The 19,783-nt window shown below is 43.8% G+C and overlaps 1 protein-coding gene across 1 annotated transcript in view; it reads left to right on the forward strand.

Moving 5' to 3' along the window:
- The first annotated feature begins 7,585 nt into the window (after positions 1-7,585).
- Positions 7,586-19,783, forward strand: part of LOC147733541 (uncharacterized) — a 42,138-nt gene continuing 29,940 nt past the window's right edge. Inside the window, exon 1 of the mRNA XM_086958980.1 lies at positions 7,586-7,655. The gene's annotated coding sequence lies outside the window, so the exon portion shown is untranslated. The remainder of the gene's footprint in view (positions 7,656-19,783) is intronic.

Genomic DNA, 19,783 nt, shown 5'->3' on the forward strand with positions numbered 1-19,783 from the left:
CACTGTTGTTTGGGGGGTCTGAGAGACTCTGTACCGAAGCAGCGTACCTCATGGTCGGCGCTGTACTTTGGAATTATGCCTGTCACAACGTTGTAATAGCTTCAGGTGGGGCTATTTGTTAATACAAGTGCTATCTCTGAAAGTAATGTTTTTTATGTGCTATTTTAATATATGTATGTTGGATTTGTTTGGTTTTGATAAAGATACCTTATTTTTCTAAACTGGCGTGGTGTCCATTTGTGGTGTTTCCAATGTGTTACTGTGTGTTTTGATTACAAATACTTTATACATTGCCTTTGGGATAAGCCTGTCTGCTTGTGCCAAGCTACATAGGGTTGAGAAGGGGATATCTAAAGTGTGTATCCTCCTTACCCAGACTAGTAGCAAGGGTCCCTGCATGGACAAAGGCACACACCTCTGCCAATTAACAATGTCATTCTATGACTATATGCCTGATGGTTGCCTTGTGGGAAAGCTTACACACCGTACAGGATGACTCAGTTGGTCATGGTGATAATTCATTGATAACAGCTACTGGCCTCATTGGTTCACAAGAAAGAAATATTTATGTTGCTATGGGTCTGATGTATTATGAAAAGGTATTATAAACACACTAGACCTGACATTTTGATTGTGAAAAGCAAATGTTAAAATCAATATGCAATTAAGGGTGGATTGTTATTTCTCCATATTAAAACCTGCAAATAGTTATTTTGTTACATGAAATGTCCGAGATATTTTTTTGTAGTGAATATTTTTGTGTTGGTTACTGCCTCTGACAAACCCTATGAATCACTTAGCTGTTTGCCAGGATCCTATAAAAAATGAATAAATAATAAGTACATCCATATACATACTTATAAATTCAGAGATATATAGAGGACCTTTGGGTCACCTCTGTTCTGCTAGTGGTCTATATGAGTGTCATTTACACTCAGCCTCCATCCAAGGGTGGCGATTCACCAAAATGTTAAAAGATAGCAAAAGTGACATCATATATATGCTTTGACCTTAATGCCATCACATGAAATTACATCATATGACCCTTGAGCCTGTTTTTTCCAGGAAGCCATGTCACATGACCCTAACATCACAGCAATTCACATTGCTGTAGTTCCATCATGTTGGGAAACGAAGCAGCATCTGGAAGGCCTGCACAAATAACATGACTACATTTTTCCTTCACTCGGAACCAAGCACCCGAGTGCAGTGCCTGACTCTCAGAGGGTAGTGTTGCAGAGCAGTCTGAGGCTTACTCAAGGGAGGTGGGGTGGGCTGGTAACCACCATTACAGGTGTGCAGCAATAACAATTAATAATTGATTGTCCAGTCTGTACTTTGCTTTATAAAAGTAAGAGTACATTTATTAAACATACACACTACTCAATTCTATGCACCAATTTACAAATATACATAAGCTGTTGGAATTACTTTGTGACATTGTTACTAGACCCCACTCCCGCAGCGGGGGTGGGATCTAGTACCACCACTCTCATGTATGCACATCATCTTTTAGGAAAGATCTGAAAACATGGCTGTTTACTACCATATAGCCTTACCTGTAACTACAGGTCAAACTCCCTTTCTTCATACACCAGCGCCAAGACGCCATGGCAATCGAGCACTTTACAAACATATATCTTATTCTATCGTATCTTGCCCCCAAATGCAGTTGGTTGAACATAACCTGGAGCGAGGGCCCTGCCCACTGGCGTTATCCCAGTGGCGACTCACCCCATTACCTCAACAAGCATTTAAAATAGACACACCTTCCCTGGTGACACACAACCCTGACTGAGCATGTCCTACTGACCATGAAGTATACAACTCTACATCTTAAGGGCCAACAGTCTGGGTTCTTCACCTAAGCGCAGCAGCAAGAATACATGTTTAAGCATCACTCTAGAAACACAGTACTCATCACATTTGTGGATCATTAGAATGCGTTGCAATTACTGCCCCTACAGGCATCACAGATGAAATCACAGGATTAGGCATATACAGCCAGACACCCTAGCAGGAATGTCTGGAAACATAACCCCACTTTGCTTATGACATCACCTTACAAATGTACTTCACATTACACATGTGACCTTCAGTTCCTCTGAAAGAAATAACATTAGTAAATGCACTAGGGGTGCAATTACACCTCTTCACCTCCAGGAGATGCCCTTCTCCAGACATCCCCAACTCAGCCCTTCATCCCTTGGTGCACTTCTCAATACACCCCCAGCTGTAGAACAAAATTTCCAGCCCATGAGGTGTCAAAATGCTGGCTGAGCCCTTGAGGGGTTATTCTTTTCAAGTCCAAATGAGACTTAGGAAGGGACTCCTCTTCTTCGTGCTGGGGGAGGCTGCATTCTCCTGCAGTTCCCCCTGCACCTCGTCACACATGTGGTGGCCACCACAAGCAGAGAAAACACTGTTTGCCCTTGTAGGCCGGTTCGGGCCTGCAAAGCATTATGGGGTGCTTCCTCGTCTTCCCCGCGAATATTCTATTAGCGGCTACCCCACTGCATAGGGGAGAACCGCCTTTGTCGCCTCCTCAGCTGTTTGGGGGCACGGTCCCACCCGTACCCCCAGGTGAGGAAATCTACGGCTCGTCGGGGGTCCCGGTCCCACCCGGACCCCAGGTAAGGGTTGTCGACTCAGGGAGCAGACCCCCGGCCGCTGCTTGCTTCAGGGAGGCCCGGTCCCGCCCGGGCCCTCACGCATCACCAGACTGAAGGGCAGCTTGGGGCCCACCCCGACTGCTCCTGCTGGCTCCCCGCTCGGCCCACACCTCCGCGTGTGGCTGCGGGAGCCAGCACATCCATTCCGGTTTGCCCGCTCCGGCAGGCAGACACAGAGGCCACCTCAGCCTCGCCATACCTCAGGGGAGTGCATCGGCACTCCCCCTCCCCATCTTTTGCCTCTTCGTCGGGGGCCTGGGTGGGCTCTTGGCACCCCCTGGGGGAAATCTTCACGGGGAGCGTGACGGTGCTCCCCAGCTTTGCTTCAGGCCTGGGGATGGGGTCCCGGGTCCCTTGAGACCTCTTTGTGGGGGGGCACGATGGTGCTCCCCACTCCCTGCTCCTCACACGGGGCCTGGAGTTGGGATCCTGGGACCCTCCCCCTTCTTCATGAGGAACGTGATGATGCTCTCGGGCTTCATTTAAGGCGGGGGCCAGGGTGGGCCCCTAGTACCCCGCAGGGGCACCTTCACGGGGAGCGATGACATCCAACTTCGCCTACAGTGGTGCCCGGAGTTGGGATCCCAGGCCTTTTGGTCACCATCTTCATGGGGAGCGCCATCTTAGCTTGTGTTGGGGACAGCCCCTGGGACCTGACCCACCCTTGGGGTATATTCGAGATAGGCGGCGAAGCCCCACATGCTTTGTCATCGGTTTTCTTGGAGGTTAAAGGTCGCCTACCTTCTGGGGAGCATATCTCAGCCCCCAGGGTACCGATCTGCACCATTTTCACCTCCTCTTGCTCCTTGTGGTGCTCCCCAGCCACAATATGACTTTGGATTCTGCAGAATACTTCTTCTCAAACAAGTTACAGTGGACTTTAGTGCATGTCTGGAATTGGTAGGCCTTAGGAAAGTGAAACTGGCACATGGGCTCCACGTCCCCATAGGAGAATAATGAAGTGAAAACAGTAAAACACACTGACTTTCCCTGGCATGTTTCTTCCCAGTGCATAAAGCCTATTCTATGTCACCACCCAATTCTGCATAAGTCCTGCCATACCATTCACTTTGTAGCTGCTCCTGGGTTGGGCACGCCCATACAAGTGTGCAGCCCGTACACATGTGCACATGCATGTACACATGTGTCTGCATGTAACCAGCCCGGTGCCCCTTACTCCAGCTGCTTCGCAGCGGCCTAGACAAGCTAGGGTGACACCAGTAAAATCCAAATGCAGTCTCTTTCACCATGAATTCACTGTGGGTGAATCCCAACTTATGAGACTCTCACACAGTAAAAGCTCAACAAATAGGTGCTGAAAGGCGAAAGCTCCAGGTGGCTCAGAGTGTCAGAACCACCTTCTAACACATCATAACTGCATGATTAGTATAATAACATAACATAGATAAATGTCTATTTTAGATACCACCTATATTACGGTACAGAATTGAGCTTTGAAAGTTCTTGGGCATAATACTTGCAATGATTTGTAGTGAGCCATTGAAGCAAGTAAGCCAGCCTGAAATTTTTTTTTTTTAAAGGGGGTGAAATAGTTCATTTTCAAAGCACAATTTTCACATAAATTTGCTAGAATGCTATAGGGAGCACTCATTAACTATTCAAATCCATTAATGATGTGTCTAGCCAATGTAACCTTATGATCCCCAGGAGTTTACCCCATTTTTTAAAAATGTGGTATAAGGGCTGCCATCTGTCACAAACTACCTCTTTTGTTCCACGTCCAACATTCTGTCATGGGTGCAGTCCAAATTAGGGGTTGCCTTCTTTTTTATCAAAATGACATAAAATATGCCAGTGCCAGAATTGTGTTTTCAAAATGTGCTATGAGTCCCTCCATATGTCAATAATATCCTCTGCTGTGTCATGGCCAGCATTTTGTTACCAAAGGTCCTGTTCCAGCTAAATATGCTCTATTTTTATTACACTAATAGTGAAAATTAACATATTCTTCATTATTAGTATAATGAAAAAACTGCAGAAAATAGGAATTTCAGAGTCACCCTGTGTTATTGACACTAATTTTGCCAACTCTGAGGCCAGGGGTCGCAAAGGCAGTTCCAGGTGTCGCAATGGGTGAGCAAGGTGTCGCAACTGCGACCCCGGGTGACCCATAAATGATGTCGATGCTTCCTTGAGAGCAAACTTACTGAGATACTGGTTCAGTTCCCATCAGTCATTGTCTCTCTTGCCCAGTGAATGATTTTATTTTCTGATAACATGTGATCATCCACATGAAAATGTGTGAAATTCAGTGTTACGGCTGGTTGGCCAGTACTTTGATTTGGAATTTTCTCCTTTCCCCTTTAATTTCTTTCCTTCTCATCTTTTAATGTTTCTTAAGAGGATACTACAGGTCTAAAGACACTGCTAGCGGGTCACTTGCTTGCCGCCCATTCCATCTGCAGTGCACCACACCCCACATGGCCACTGCCTCTAAACAGATTATCCAAAGAGCATAGTTTTGCCATTCCAAGATGACAAACATTTTGGCTCTAAATGTTGCGCCATGCTTGAACTTTAAAACAATAGACTGTTTCCAATACCTTTGCTAAACAGATACCTGCTGCTATGTTTAGTTTTGTTATTGTAAGCTTATGCCTGCTGTGTTTAGACAGCAGTTTTTTTATACTTGTATTCTTTTAATTTATCTTGCCTATGTTGTTGAATTTGTGTGTGTTTTATTGCAGTGTTGTCAGAGATTTAATGTAAAAATGAGTCAGTGGATTAATGCATGAGTGTATGAATGAGAGACAAAGAGCTGGTATTGTACTGTATTATATTACATAATTTACATAGCGCTTCCTACCCCTTTTTGGGGCACTGAGGCACTTGCCTACATAAGAAGCATACTACACCTTGTAAGGTGTGTGGTTGGGAGGATATTTTCTTTGTTTTAATCCTAAGGGGGAAGTGTATCAATGTCGTGCATAATGATCACCAAGGGGCAGTTATCATGTTCTGGGATGTAGTGCATAGCAATGTAGTGGATGATGAAGTATGAGAGACAGACGCACAGCTTTATGGTTTTCAGTATGCCGTACATTCGTTTGGTGGCAATGTTACTCCATCATAATGATGACGGAGCACCCTCGCTGCCACAATGAAGGTTCACTTGCCTCATTTAGAGTTGGGTGAACCTTCAGCGTATCGACGGCGGAGACTGCACTATATCTGTCTCCGGCATACATCTCTAACAGATCGACAGAGTAAGGGGCTGTCGTAAGTTTGGCTAGTTGACTACGCACCCTATTTGACTGTGAAAACTAGTTGTCTAAACACTTTAGTCACCGCCAGGTTAAACCTGGCAGTAAGGGACAGTTAAAATTGTAAAATGGCCCCCACACCATAAGTGAAACTCCCATGGCGAGGAGGTCATTATTTACTTTATTTTCACAAATAAAATCCTAATTTGGGATTTTATTTATGAAAATGAAAAAAAAGCATTGAAAGTTTGTCACACAATTGCATCGTGTTGACTGAGTCATTCATCAAACTTTGCATGCATTCATTCACTGGAACTTTAGTGATGGCAATTACTGTAGTTGCAAGAGATGTCCACTGGGCCGGCGGACATCTAAAAAAATTGACAGGCAGGTACTCCCTGAGGGTCACAGGGTACTTTACTCTGTCACCCTGACGGAAAAAATGCCCGTCCGTTAAACTCTAAATTAGGACCATAGTCTGCTTAGCTGGTTACTGCACTGGGTTGGCCAGCCTGAGATTTTGCATACTGTTTTGGTCCAGAACTGGCATGTTTGGAGGGAGAGAGAAGTGGAGAAATCTGTTGGGATGGACATCTTTACTATCATCCCATATCTGAGTGTCTTTGTGAGATGGAAAGAAGCAGTCAGATTGTATAGATAATATTTGGGACCTGCAGTGGTGGACTATATACTGTACTATATTTGTAAACTTCTTTTTTTTAATAATAAAAAAACTTTGAATTAAAATTATCCAGCAGTGTGTGACAGATCTCTTCAGGTATTCCGTGGCCATTCATTTGATGACATTTGTTTTTTTTGGGCTGTACAGTGCTGGTGATCTACAACCTTCACAGCAGAAAGGTCTACGACACGGGTAACCTCAGACAGACTCATCCATCATTGACCGAGATGCCGTCAATGCTTCAGTCTAATAGAAATTACATTATTTACAAATAAATAGACCTAGTAGCGCAACGGAACATGCAAACATTACCCATACATGCCAACATTTTAGAAGGGGAAAATGGGAGAGTAAAAAATATCTCCCTTTGACAATTTCTGCGGAGACAGCCAAAATAAGGCAATATTTTGCTTACAAAATGGGGTGTCTCCCACCTGAATTGGGTGTATTGACATGTATGATTAATTGCATTTCAAAAGTGCACTTTCACTCCAAGGGGCCTTTTGTCCTTTGTTGCCCAGGTTAACTGTAATCATTGTATCCACTTAGGGAGGATTAAAGGTTGTTTGGACCCTCCATAGAAAACGACGTAGATATCTTCCCTTGATCCACTGCACACAATATGAGCCACAATTCAATAGGCCTTAAAATGATAAAACGGGCGAGTTATGTGGTGTGTTTCTGGTGTGCCTCTTAAAGCCACCGGACGAGGACCTAATGCAGCCCTGTCCCAAGATAGTCTCATGGGCGTGGCTTCCATTACTGCAACAGGTACTGTAACCGGGGCCCAGAGGCCGGGAGAGTCAATTGAAGTGATTGAACCCCGATATTCCCGTAATTCACAGTGTCAACAGCGGCCAGGGCCAGGGCCTTGCCCCAGGGCCTTTGACGCCACGCCCTTCTGTGCCTCGGTACGCACGCCATGCCTGGCACGCGCTGTCGTTTCGTCTCCGACAGGGGTTTGTGTACATTGCGGCTCAGTTGTATCTTAGAAACCAACAGGTAACAGGTGCCGTAGCAACGTTGAAAGCGGCGTTGAGGGCATACGGTGTCCAAACTTCAGTCCCGTGATACACAGTGAGTGAAGTTCACCTGAAGACCGTGTTAATTATTATTTCTTGCGATCGATCGTACAGAAAATTAAGCGAGTTTGTGGGAGGTTTGGGTGATAGTTTTGGCCGTTGAGTTGTTATTTGTTTGAAAAGTTGTGCTGCAGAAAATACTGTGGAAAGCCGTAATCAGCGTAGCGGGCTGGGGAGTTGAGCTCTTCGGGGAATGGAAGGCAAGGGCCTGATCTCTTGCAATGTGCCACTCCAGGTCGTGATTGCAGGTTCCGAGGCTCTTGGTGCCACCGCAGCCCTTTAGATTTGGAGATGCAGTATGTGTTTCCCTGCCAAGTTGATCCAAAAGTTGTGCAGGTCCTTTGCTCCTTGATGAAGCAGATCCATCTTTTCTGAGAGTCAAGTGCAAAAGCAGAAACACAGGAGAGAGACAGCCAATTGGAGACTGGGTGGGTAGAAGCAATATGGGGAGAGGGGGGCAGAATCACAGTGGGCATGGGTGAGGAAGCCATATGATGGCAAGGGGAAGCAACACCAATGACGGCACAGAAGCAACATGGGGCGCCGGTAATAAAAGCAGCATGGGGTGCATTGGGAGGGCCATAAACTAACAGGGAGAGAGAGCAACATAGAGCTGGGGAGGGAAAGTAAACAGGTGACAGCAACTGGAGTGGGTGAGGGAGAAGCACACAGGGGAGAGTGCTACAAAGAGCGTGGAGGGGGGAAGAGAAGCACACTAGAGAGACAGATGCAAAACACATGCACTCTTGTGGAATGCTTAAAAAATGTAGAAGAGTAACAGCTGAAAAATGAGGAGTGGAAGGACATAAGTAATTCATCCATGCTTCAGGGAGGAGCAAACACAAGAAAAGGAAGGAAAGCACAGACAAGCTAATCAATAAGAAGCAAGAAAATGATAGTGACAATGAAGCCATCCAATGGTATTTATTTCATTTATTTAAAGAGTTTTGTGTAGCGCAAACAAGACCCTTGGGTATCAGAGCGCTTTACATTACATGAGGTAGATTAGAGACAAGTCTTGTATAGTATAACTATACACAGTTATATGACGTAGGTAAGTATACAGTATACACAGTGACATGGGGTAGATTTGGGATATAACTATCTATATGGTTAAATTGGGACTTCCTGATTGCAAAAAGATTTTAAGTGTCTTTTCCTGTGCATTGGATAGATGCACAGCATTGAGTGGATTCTAAGCCCACTGTAAGCTAACAATACATCTCACAACAGACAGCGCATGCACTGTCTGGTAGGTGAGACCTGAAAAGTTGTTCGGACGATATTCCTGCATATTCTGACCACCGGTTTTAACCCTCCATCTCCTACATCCACCATTATTTCTGGCAGGCTAACTTTAAAAAAAGTGTGCATTACTTTGCAAATATGAAGGTACCAACATGTATATCGATAACATTTGAACATTTACAATATATTAAAACACTGATGCCGGAGGGCAAACTATCCCTACTACGGAAAATGAATAAACATAGCCATCTGAAACTTTCCTGACCTAAAACGATTGATTCTTGTCCCTAGCCCTCCTGGTGTAAACGCCCTTATCCTTTATTTAATGATCAAACCTCACCAGACATAACAGTCCTTCCTCCCGACTCAATGGCCCCCTTTTTTTTAGGAAAATTCACTGTATTGTGTATTCCCTGTAAATTCTGACCTACCTGTTACGGGGCTAACCTGTGAGTTGCTGGACATGGCTGCAAAATTCTACCACGTTTTCCCATATTCTAAAAATATTCTATCTCCCCACTAAAACCTGATGATGTTGTTGTCCCTAAGGACCTTTTACACATGTGAACCTTTCTTTAGGTGTTTTGTCATGTGAGCCACCCCAGCTTGATCATTAGTGTGTCCAAATACAGACAAATAATTAGGATAAAATACCACAGCTAAAAGTTGAATAGAAAAACAGGCAGGCAAGTAGAAAGGGGGAATTGCCAGCCAGACTGGCAAAAGACAATGGAGCACAGAGAGCAGGAGTATTGAAGCTAAAACGTCTCTCCTTCTACCTCCAGTCACCCAGATGTGAAGAGTACACAGTAGAAACAGGGGACATATGCTGTTCAGAAATGAACGTGCAATGAGGAGGCGGTGCTGAGAGAACCCCAACGTTGAGTGAATTCATCACTTTTGGAGAGAACTCTGGTGTACGAAAAAATTGAGGAAAATCCCAATTGTTCTCACTTACTGGGGCCGCTCTCCCTTGCCCCCTGGATTACCCAATAGAATGTTGCCAAGAAGAGATAAAGTTTCTAGGGTTCATGATCACCAGAGACAAAGCTGAGCTGATGTGCTTAAATTATGGCAAAACCATAACAGCGTTGACGGACTCCATCACAAGATGGATTACCATGCCTCTTTCCATGGCTGTTGAATATCGCTAATAAAAATGGTGATACTACCCAAATTGCTCTATCTATTTATTAAGATTCCTTATAATTCTGGAAAGCCAATCTTCATTTCCCTTAAGACACATATGGCATGATTAGTGTGTGGGGGTGAGGGGGTAAACAGCCCAGATTAAAATGGGAAATACTAACACGCCCCTTTATGTAGGGTGGGTTCAAGGTTCCTGACTTAGAATTGTACTATCTGTGCGCGCAACATACTGCGGAACATACTGGTTCTACCCCCCCACCCCCACGGCGCACTTAGTGGTGGAAATGGGCATATGGAACCAACACCATTGACAGGATTCATTACAGCCCAATCTAAAAAGAGGGAGGCTGATCCCACGACAGTTGCATGCACAGTGATGGCTTGGAGTCTTATAGCTTAAAAGCTTGACATACCGATGCTGTACTCACCCCTGCTGCCTCTTTCATGTCACCCTGATTTGAATGTGACCAAATAAACAAGCTGCAGGAAAATGCAGCAACATATCCAGGTACAGACATGGAGGGGTTTATATGTTGATGGGAAATTTCATACATACAAACAATTCTTTCAGGATACTGAGCGCACGTCACTAGAGCTGTTCTTATATGTATGGTTAAGGCACAGTGTACGAACAGTCACACCTGCATTCCCACAAGAATGGGCAATATTACCCCCACTGCACTTATTGTTACAATCCACATCTCCCTCCCACGTAGTTTCTCTACTATATCATAGCAGACAAACTTCTCTCAACGGATGCCAGATACCTGCACGCGCACATTGGGAGTGTGAGCTTGGAATAGTGCTCCAAGACAAGCAATAGGACTTCAGTTGTCGTCAAACTGGACACATTACCTCTAGTAGTTGATTACATATAATACATTTTAAATTTATACACAGGTTATATTATACACTGGCCAAAATGCATAGATTCCAATGGAGAGACACCCATCAATGTGATCGTTGTAGCTATGCACATGCAGGTTTTGTACACTTGACGTGGGAATGCAGCACAGTATATCAATATTGTCAGCAGATCGGCTTTCCAGGGATACACAGAGGAAATAGAAGCTGCATATAGAAATTGACATGGCTGCTAGCAAAGTGCCGGGGGGCTTGCAGTTGGGGTAGGAAAGAGACCCACATTTAAGGAGTGGATCCAAGATCTCACACTTTGGCAAGAACAGTCCCTAACATATGCAGAACTCCTACCAATGACGTCCCAGCTAAGGGATATCTGGGATCCATTTAGTGCCTTTTTCTTGTCTAACCCAGAGCAAGCCTAATTAACCTAGACTGGGAATGATACATGTGTAAGACGAATGACTGGGATTTAAGTCATGGACATATGATTGTCTACAATCTAGTATGAACATGGATAGTGATGCTGAATGATGGGGGTCTACAGATGTTAACAACTGTTTTCCTTGGAGTGAATATTGTCGTTTTTTAAATAATTCATATTTGTTCCAATGTAATATCAAGCCTGACAACAGACCTAATATAAGATGATATGGATTGCAGAATTCCTATGAGATGCAGGTATGTCACTATGTCATTCTTGATTGCAATGTATGTGAGTTCTTGATATTCCTGTATTCGACGTTAAATGACAATGCAAGCTGATGCCCCTGTTATTGGTAAACGTGTTACCCCAGTTTTATTATATGCAGATGATGCAGTACTAATATCTAAGACTGCAAATGGCCTCCACTTTTGATTGATCATTTTACAACCTTCATGACTGAAAATAATCTAAAAATAAACCTGAGCAAAACACTGGTCTTGACATGCGGGAAAATTAAATCAAAGAGTAGAAACCATAATGTTGGGGGAACCCTTATCAAAAGAACATTCACCTTTTCTTATCTGGGGTTACTTTTTAATGGCAAAGGACCATGGGATGCACATGTAAACTCTTCTAAACTGAAGTTTGTGAGATCTAGTGAGGCTATTTTTAGATTCTCTGAGAAAATACGGAATAAACCTATACGCGAGATATTAAAGTTATATGGGAGTAAGTGCATCACTGCTATGGTGGAGTACTTTGAGGCACGGCAGACATCTCCCCATTACAAATTCTTGAGAACAAATTCTTGAGACGGGTTTTATCGGTCCCAAACTCAACACCTACATAGTTCACAAGGAGCTAGAAGCACCGTATATAAGTGATCTGATTAATGTAGCTAAATTGTATTGTGTCATCGAATTTGGACTAAAGAAGAATCCCACTTTACCAAAGAAATAATCTTAGATTGCCTTAAATTAGATCCTCATAGGAACATACCATGGTTGCATTATATTCACAGTCTTATGGCCGAGTGCAACATGGAAACTAATCTTAAAAATCCAGTGAGCGTCCAGACATATAGTAAAATAGAGCTCAAGAGGAGATTTCTGAAATGCAGAAAAACTAAGATTTTAGCTGAATTTAGGACAAAATCAGGCATCAAATCCTGCTCTGAAAGACAGATTTTTCTTGGAACACAACCGTACCTCATTTTTACTAGAAATGTATAGCATAGATTTTACTTGACAAGATTAAGGCTGGGCACACACCACTTTCAAGTAGCATTCCCAGAGACGGGTAAGTGGAGCCGAAACCTACCTAAGTGCCCGTGTGATGGTAAAAGCCTCCAGAGTACTTTGCATTTTATACTTTTTTGTAACTTTTACAGGGACATCAGAAAATCATTTTTACAACCTCTTTTTATTAATAACAAATTGTATTCTTATAAGTCTGCTTTTTATCATGTTTGTAATTTGGAAAATGCATTGATATGTAATGCAGTCATTCTTTTTACTCAGATGTCATTTAAACGGAGAAAGGATCTTAGATATTTGGAATTGCTAAATTATGAATTTGATTAGATTGAATTTTTAATACATATTATTATTATACATTCTTGATATTAATGGTTTTATAGTTAACGTGCTGCTATTTCTTGAAGTCTGAACTAAATTTGTATGTACTCTCTTGAGACCTGTGAAGTTCTTTATAATCCATACTGTGTAAACTTTCAAACATTCAAGGATACCCTTGTACACTCATGATGAAATGTGTTCCCTTGAAAATTTGCAAAACTAACTGTACTTTTTTTTAATGTTATGATGAAATGTTATTTATATGTAGAATGCTTTCATGGTTATATACCTGTATACCGAATAAAGCTTGTTTGATTTGATTTGAAGATGGTTTTTAAATTGTGTGTTTAGAAACCATACTTTTAGAAGTGGCTGGTTTCTTGTCCTAACCATTCTGCATGCCTCTGCCTGGTTGTGTACAGACTGTCTGGGTTTGAATGTGACAGGTCTGGGGAGGTGTCCTGACACCAGGGAGGAGTAGGTAAGACAGCCACAGGCTTGCATGCATTTGGTGTGGTGGGAGGAGTAGCCTTGGATGTGAAGAGGGCGGTGCTGCTGCCACAAAAGGATGGCTCCACGTCCATACCCTCACTATCAAAGGAAGAGGGAGTGCACTGGCAGGAAGACACCCAGAACTAGTTGGACAGGGCTCAGAGCCCCCTGAACACAAAGACTTCAAAGGCATTTAGAGGTATAAATGTGATAGCTGAAACCCCTGAACTCAAGACTGAAAAAGGATTGAAACAACTTTGTAATCAAGAGGAACCTCTGCCAAAGAAGAACAGCTGAAGAGACTGAAGAGAAGAACTGCCCTTGCTGTGTGTTCTGGGGCTGTCCTGCAGTTTGCTGATTTGACTAAGGAGAGGACAAGGGACTTTGCTGTGTACTGTGTCCCCCTGCTTGAAAGAATTTTGCTGTGCGCTGAGTCCCGAAGTAACTTGTCTCCAAGGGCCAGAGAAGAGCTGGTCCCCTGTTGTGGAAACTCAGGAATATCAAAGTTTCCCACCATGGCTCAGCAACACTTGGTGAGTGTGCTTTTGCATGCCTGAGACTGCTGTGTGGTCTGTGACACTGTTTACGAAGTGCCAGGGAACCGCAGAGTGAAACATCATCCACGCTGCTGCAATGCTGTTTGTTGCCCGAGCCGACATTGTAACTGAGGCTGTGAGTAAGGATCGCCGCCGCCGGCCAGAGCCACAACGTGCTAAAGGATTTCTTGAAGCTAAGGAAGCTGCAAGGTGAAAAGGATTGTGATCGTTGTTCGCCAAGTGGAATCTGCCCAAGAACGTCAACGAAGGAGAAAGCAGCGCCGGAACCCGTCGTACAGCGTGGCCTAGCAACGAAGCTGCAACATCATCGGGACCGCCCAGCAGTACGTCCGATGAGTAGGGAGAGAGAGATGCAGCGCACCCCCCAGGTAAGGCTTGGACTCCGGTCTGGAGCCACAAGCTAGTGTGGCCTGGGGAGGCGAGCAGGAAGAGTACAGGAGTGCTCCGATCTTTCTCCCGCTGCACCGGGTTAGACACGCCGAGTCCCCGAGCGGCCCATACCTGCCCAGCAGTACAGGCCACCCCTTTAAGTTTACGACCATTGTCTCTGTTGTTGGGTCCTAATGGTGCCTGAGCTGACCGTGCAGATTGGCTTATAGCATTATTCTTGCTTCACGAACTGCATTATTCTTGCATTACGAACTGCATTATTCTTCAATCAATCAGGGAATTGTAAGCGTGCTACTCATCTGTAAGGGTCTCAAGGAGCTGAGGGGGGGTCCGCAGATCTGTTTAGCCGAAGAGCCAGGTCTTGAGGGTCTTCCTAATGCCTGCCGGTAGCTCGTTCCAGGTCTTGGCTGCAATGTGAGGGAAGTATCTTTCGCCTGCTCTGGCTCTGTGGATGCGCGGGGTTTCAGCCAGTGCGAGGTTGGAAGATCAGAGGTTTATTTTGGGTACGTGGAAGTTGATTCTATCGTTGAGGTATTTGAGTCTGTTGTTGTGTAGGCATTTGTAGGCGTGAGTGGGGATTTTGAAAGTGACTCTTTTCTCCACTGGAGCGAATCGAGACTTCTTAGGTGTTGACTGATGTGTTCGTGTCGGGGGATGCCGAGGAGGAGTCTGGCGGCGGTGTTCTGTACTGTCTGGAGTTTGCAGAGTAGGGACTTGTTGATGCCGGCGTAGAGTGCGTTTCCAATTCTTGCATTACAAACTGCATTATTCCTGCATTACGAACTGCATTAGTATTTGCATTAAGGACTGTCTTATTTCTACATTACGAACTGAATTACGAACTGCATAGAATTGCATTAGGACTGCATTAGATCATCGTGCACTTCTCATTAATACCGCAAGAGCCTAAAAGTGATTGTTGGCCTAATAACTGGCAAAGTGAAATATTACGAATACGCATATGTTGAATTTCTATCGTTTGGTCTCATTGTATTTCTTTTGATAAAGATGCCACTATTTTTATAAAAATCAGTGTGGTCTCCATTTGTGGTGTTATCACTGTGTTACTGGGAGTGTGGCTGCAAATACTTGATACACATTGCCTTGTATCTACAAACCTGGTTGCTCGTGCCAAGCTACCGGAGGGTGAGCAGGGGTTATCTAAGAGTGTGTTCCTCCTTTCCCTGACTAGAAACAAGGGTCCCTATTTGGACTAAGGTACGTACCTCAGCCAACTAGAGACCCCCAGTTCTAACAACCCTCCTAGAAAACAGTGGATGCATGCGATAAAGCTTACACTAAATTTAAAATCATGCAAAATCAGTTAAAATAATTCTAAATGTGTATATATATATATATAATGATCGATTTTAAACATGATTAAAACTAAGAAAACAAATAACTTCTTACCAAGTTTGTTACAGATTGAATAAAGATAAACATTCTTGTGCGTGTGAGTGATTTTAGTTTCAAAGTACTGATAAAAAATAATAATGAAAAATTGAGTGATATATTTAAATTAATTTACAATTTAATACAAAGTTATTTTGAGAAGATAATGTGTTGTATCTTTTTCTTTAATTATTCTTAGGTTAACATTAAATGTCTAACGTTATTTTACATTCATATTTTACATTAACTTTTTTGTATTTATTTTATTTTATGAATTTATAAACTTCATAACATGTTTCTATATTTTCCTATGGAGAGATCTCTGCCTCAGTGTCAGAGACCTCCACAAACAGGTGGAAACTTGCCAATAGAAACATTACACTAGTAAATTCATTCGTAGGAGTCTCCATTGCCTAATTTGGTGGGCTGAAGACTCTAAAGTCTATATCTAGGTGTAAATCTCCACTTGTAAATTGTGACTAGCAAACAAGTGTATGTTTACACCTAAGTGTAGGAGTACATTTACACATACATATGCAAAGTTAACTTTCTGAATCTGGCCGCAAATAATCTATGTATGGCTCCACCTGGGTTTAATCACAACAAATACAATATAAAAGAAGTATTAGGCGAGGTCGGGTAACTGTACTTTTTATATCTAGTTCAGGATGAAGTTAGAGGTTTGGCATCCCACATGGTAAAGCAAAAAAGCATTTCAAGAAACTGTATTCAAAAGACTCAGAACAGTTCAAATTCACCTGGTCCTACATCTCTGGGTTTCAATGACAAACAGGCACAGAAGGATGAAAAAGTGTTGCTTAGCAAAAGGATGCCTTATAACAGTCCTGACTTTGAGTGGGTGACTGGATTGTCAGCTGTGTCCATCCCTATGCCACCCACTGCATGCAGCAGCAGCTGAGGTACTTCGTCTCTGGTCAGACATCATGAGGGAAGAAAGAGAGGACTTTCTCCCAGACTACTTAATTATTCTCTGGCCCCAGGGGTGACTGTCAGGTACCCAGCCTACCTTGAAGAACATGTATAGTCTATGGTCCCCTGAGGGATCAAGAACATTTGGGATCCCTTCCAGGATCTATAAACTCTGAAAATCTTGGAAAGTCCTGATGAAACATCGAAACACCTGACTTCATAGGCATATAGCCTATATGGGAAAGACGGCTGGTACTCCTTTCCATGCACACGACAGTCTTTTCAGAGGCCTAGCTTTCAAAGGAAACTTTACGAAGGTAGTGTCTCAGTGCTATGATGCACTCAAGAGATGACCCTCAAGGGGAGGTCTCAGGATCAGTTGGATGGAATCAGAGGGCATAGCATCATTCTTAGTACATTTGGAAGTCCCCTAGACTTAAACCCATCGTATGGTGAAAGACAGCAGCCTCAACCCTATGAGCCTGCTCAAAACTAGAGGCACAGCACAGTCCATGCAACATGCACGTCCTACCATAAATTTTATGGCATTGATCGAATGGTGAACAAAGGCAAACTCCAGATAATCTAAGTTCTTACCCCCGCAGTCCCCTTCAGGATATTCAGTAGAATTTCTACGTTTCAACGATTTTTAAAATGGAGTTTAAAAGTTTTTCGGTGTGGCCTTTAGAACCCACCATGACAGTTCCTAAAATGACATATATTGTGCTTATTAACCCTGATATCAAACTTTCTTCCATCTCACCAAATAACAAAGGAAGTAATGGCTAGCTTTTACTCTTCAAAGGGATTTCCAATGTTCGGCACACTTGCTCCCTGTGACTTGACACTTTTGTGAAGATTTTGTTGAGCTATCCTTATTACTTTTAAGAAATCACTGTTAGTAAATGTATTTCCTTTTAATGATTGCCATTGTTTACTGATATTGAATTGATATTTTTAGCAGTATATTTCTTAATGGATAAGTTTTACTGTTTTCGTCTGAAGATGTCACTGAGGTTGTGTTTTTCCTTCAGCAAGCCCATCAATCACAGACATTTATAGAGCGCACTACTTACCCGGAGGGTCTCAAGGCGCTTGAGGGGGGGGGGTGTGCTGCTACTGCTCGAATAGCCAGGTCTTGAGCTTCTTCCTGAAGGAGAGGTGGTCTTGGGTCAGGCGCAGGTCGGTCGGGAGGGAGTTCCAGGTCTTGGCGGCCAGGTAGAAGGACCTTCCTCCTGTTGTCGTTCTTCGGATGCGGGGGACGGCGGCGAGGGCGTGGCTGGCTGATCGGAGATGACGTTTGGGAGCGTAGAAGTTGATGCGGTTGTTGAGGTAGCTCGGGCCTTGATCGTGTAGGGCTTTGTGTGCGTGGGTGAGGAGACGGAAGGTGATTCTTTTGTTGACGGGGAGCCAGTGCAGGTCTCTCAGATGTCCGGAGATGTGGCTGTGTCGTGGGATGTCGAGGATGAGTCAAGCTGAGGCGTTCTGGATCCGCTGGAGTATCTTCTGGAGCTTGGCGGTGGTTCCGGCGTAGAGGGGGTTGCCGTAGTCCAGCCGGCTGGTGACGAGGGCCTGGGTGACCGTCTTCCTGGTCTCGTGGGGATCCACCGGAAGATCTTCCGTAGCATGCGCAGGATGTTGAAGCATGACGAGGATACGGCGTTGACTTGTCTGGTCATGGTGAGGGAGGAGTCCAAGATGAAGCCCAGGTTGCATGCGTGGTCTGTCGGTTTGGGTGCGGTGCCCAGGGCGGGGGGCCACCAGGAGTCGTCCCAGGCGGAGGGCGAGGAACCCAGGATGAGGACTTCCGTCTTCCGTCTAGTCCTAGTGTTTGGGAATCCCGATCCCACTGTCTGTGGGATCAAGAGAATGGAGTAGATAGATAGATTGCTTTATAGTGTGTGTGTGTGGGGGGTGTTTAACATATTGAATGTTTTCTAAGGTTTATTGGTATATTTAGGAAGACCATGATGATGTTTTCTGATGACCCTACTAGATCCCTGACAGCTTATCTGCCTCTGCCAAACTGGATCCTTCACATCAAAGCTTCAAAGGGGCCTTCTCAAGAGTCTGGACACTGACGTTTAACTGCTCCCTATTGGGAAGGGTATGCCTAAGCTTTTCAGGCAGTATGAATGCAATTAACTCATGCAGATTCTACCCATACCAATTTTCTCATTTAGGAACAGGTTTAATCTCATTCACATGGGCTTTTTGTGTGAGGAGTCTTTTATGTACCTGCTGTCCATCAGAGTAATTAACATGGCCCAGTAGAGTAGTTCAAAGCTCAAATCATATTAAGGAGTGGCTCACAGAAATATGATCAAAACTCAACATATGGGAAGGAGTGAATCTATGGCCACAATTTAAATTTTCACTGATGACCTTTTCTTTGTGAAGTGTTAAGCGTCTTGGTGGATACCTTAAAGCAGTACAGATTTACAGTGAAGCACTGCAGAATTGCACTATAGGCAGAAATGAAGATATTTCTTTTTGAAAGCACAATTAAATTATTAGGTCTTCATAAGCCATAGTCAATGTATTAAAGGGCCCATGTGCAACAGATACCTCTAGGGAGATACTGGGCTGAGTTAGATAGGAGTCCTACTTGCTCAGCCCACACACAGGCTCTTACATTTTTTATTTAGCCTGGAATAGTCCAACTCACTCTTAGTAGAAATGCAAAACCGGCAGAGTCCTTTCAATTTGTGATAACTGTCTGTGAATATTCACTGAATATTCCCATTTTATTTCCATTTTAGTTTAGATGTTTTGAGACAAATTCCCAAGGGGAAGTAAAGGTATGTAAAAGCTCGGTCACACCAAAGTCCAAACTTGGCGGCCCCTGGGAAAATGTTTGTGAGTACCAATAGTCTAAATCATGGTAAAGCAGTCTAATCTAGTTCCATACTGCTTCAAATGTTCTCATGCACTGTTTTTGGATCATATGAATGGCATGACTGGCATCAAATCTGTGATAGCTATTTATTTGGCATGTGCAGAGTGCAAACACTGCTGAGCGGAGCGCTGAACAGAGTCTAAAGCAAAGATACAGTCAGTGTGTGACTGGAGGGGTAGCTGGAGGGGTAGCTGGAGGGGT

This window comes from Lissotriton vulgaris, chromosome 2_1 (genome assembly GCF_964263255.1).
Source record: "Lissotriton vulgaris chromosome 2_1, aLisVul1.2, whole genome shotgun sequence".
Taxonomy (NCBI): Eukaryota; Metazoa; Chordata; class Amphibia; order Caudata; family Salamandridae; genus Lissotriton; species Lissotriton vulgaris.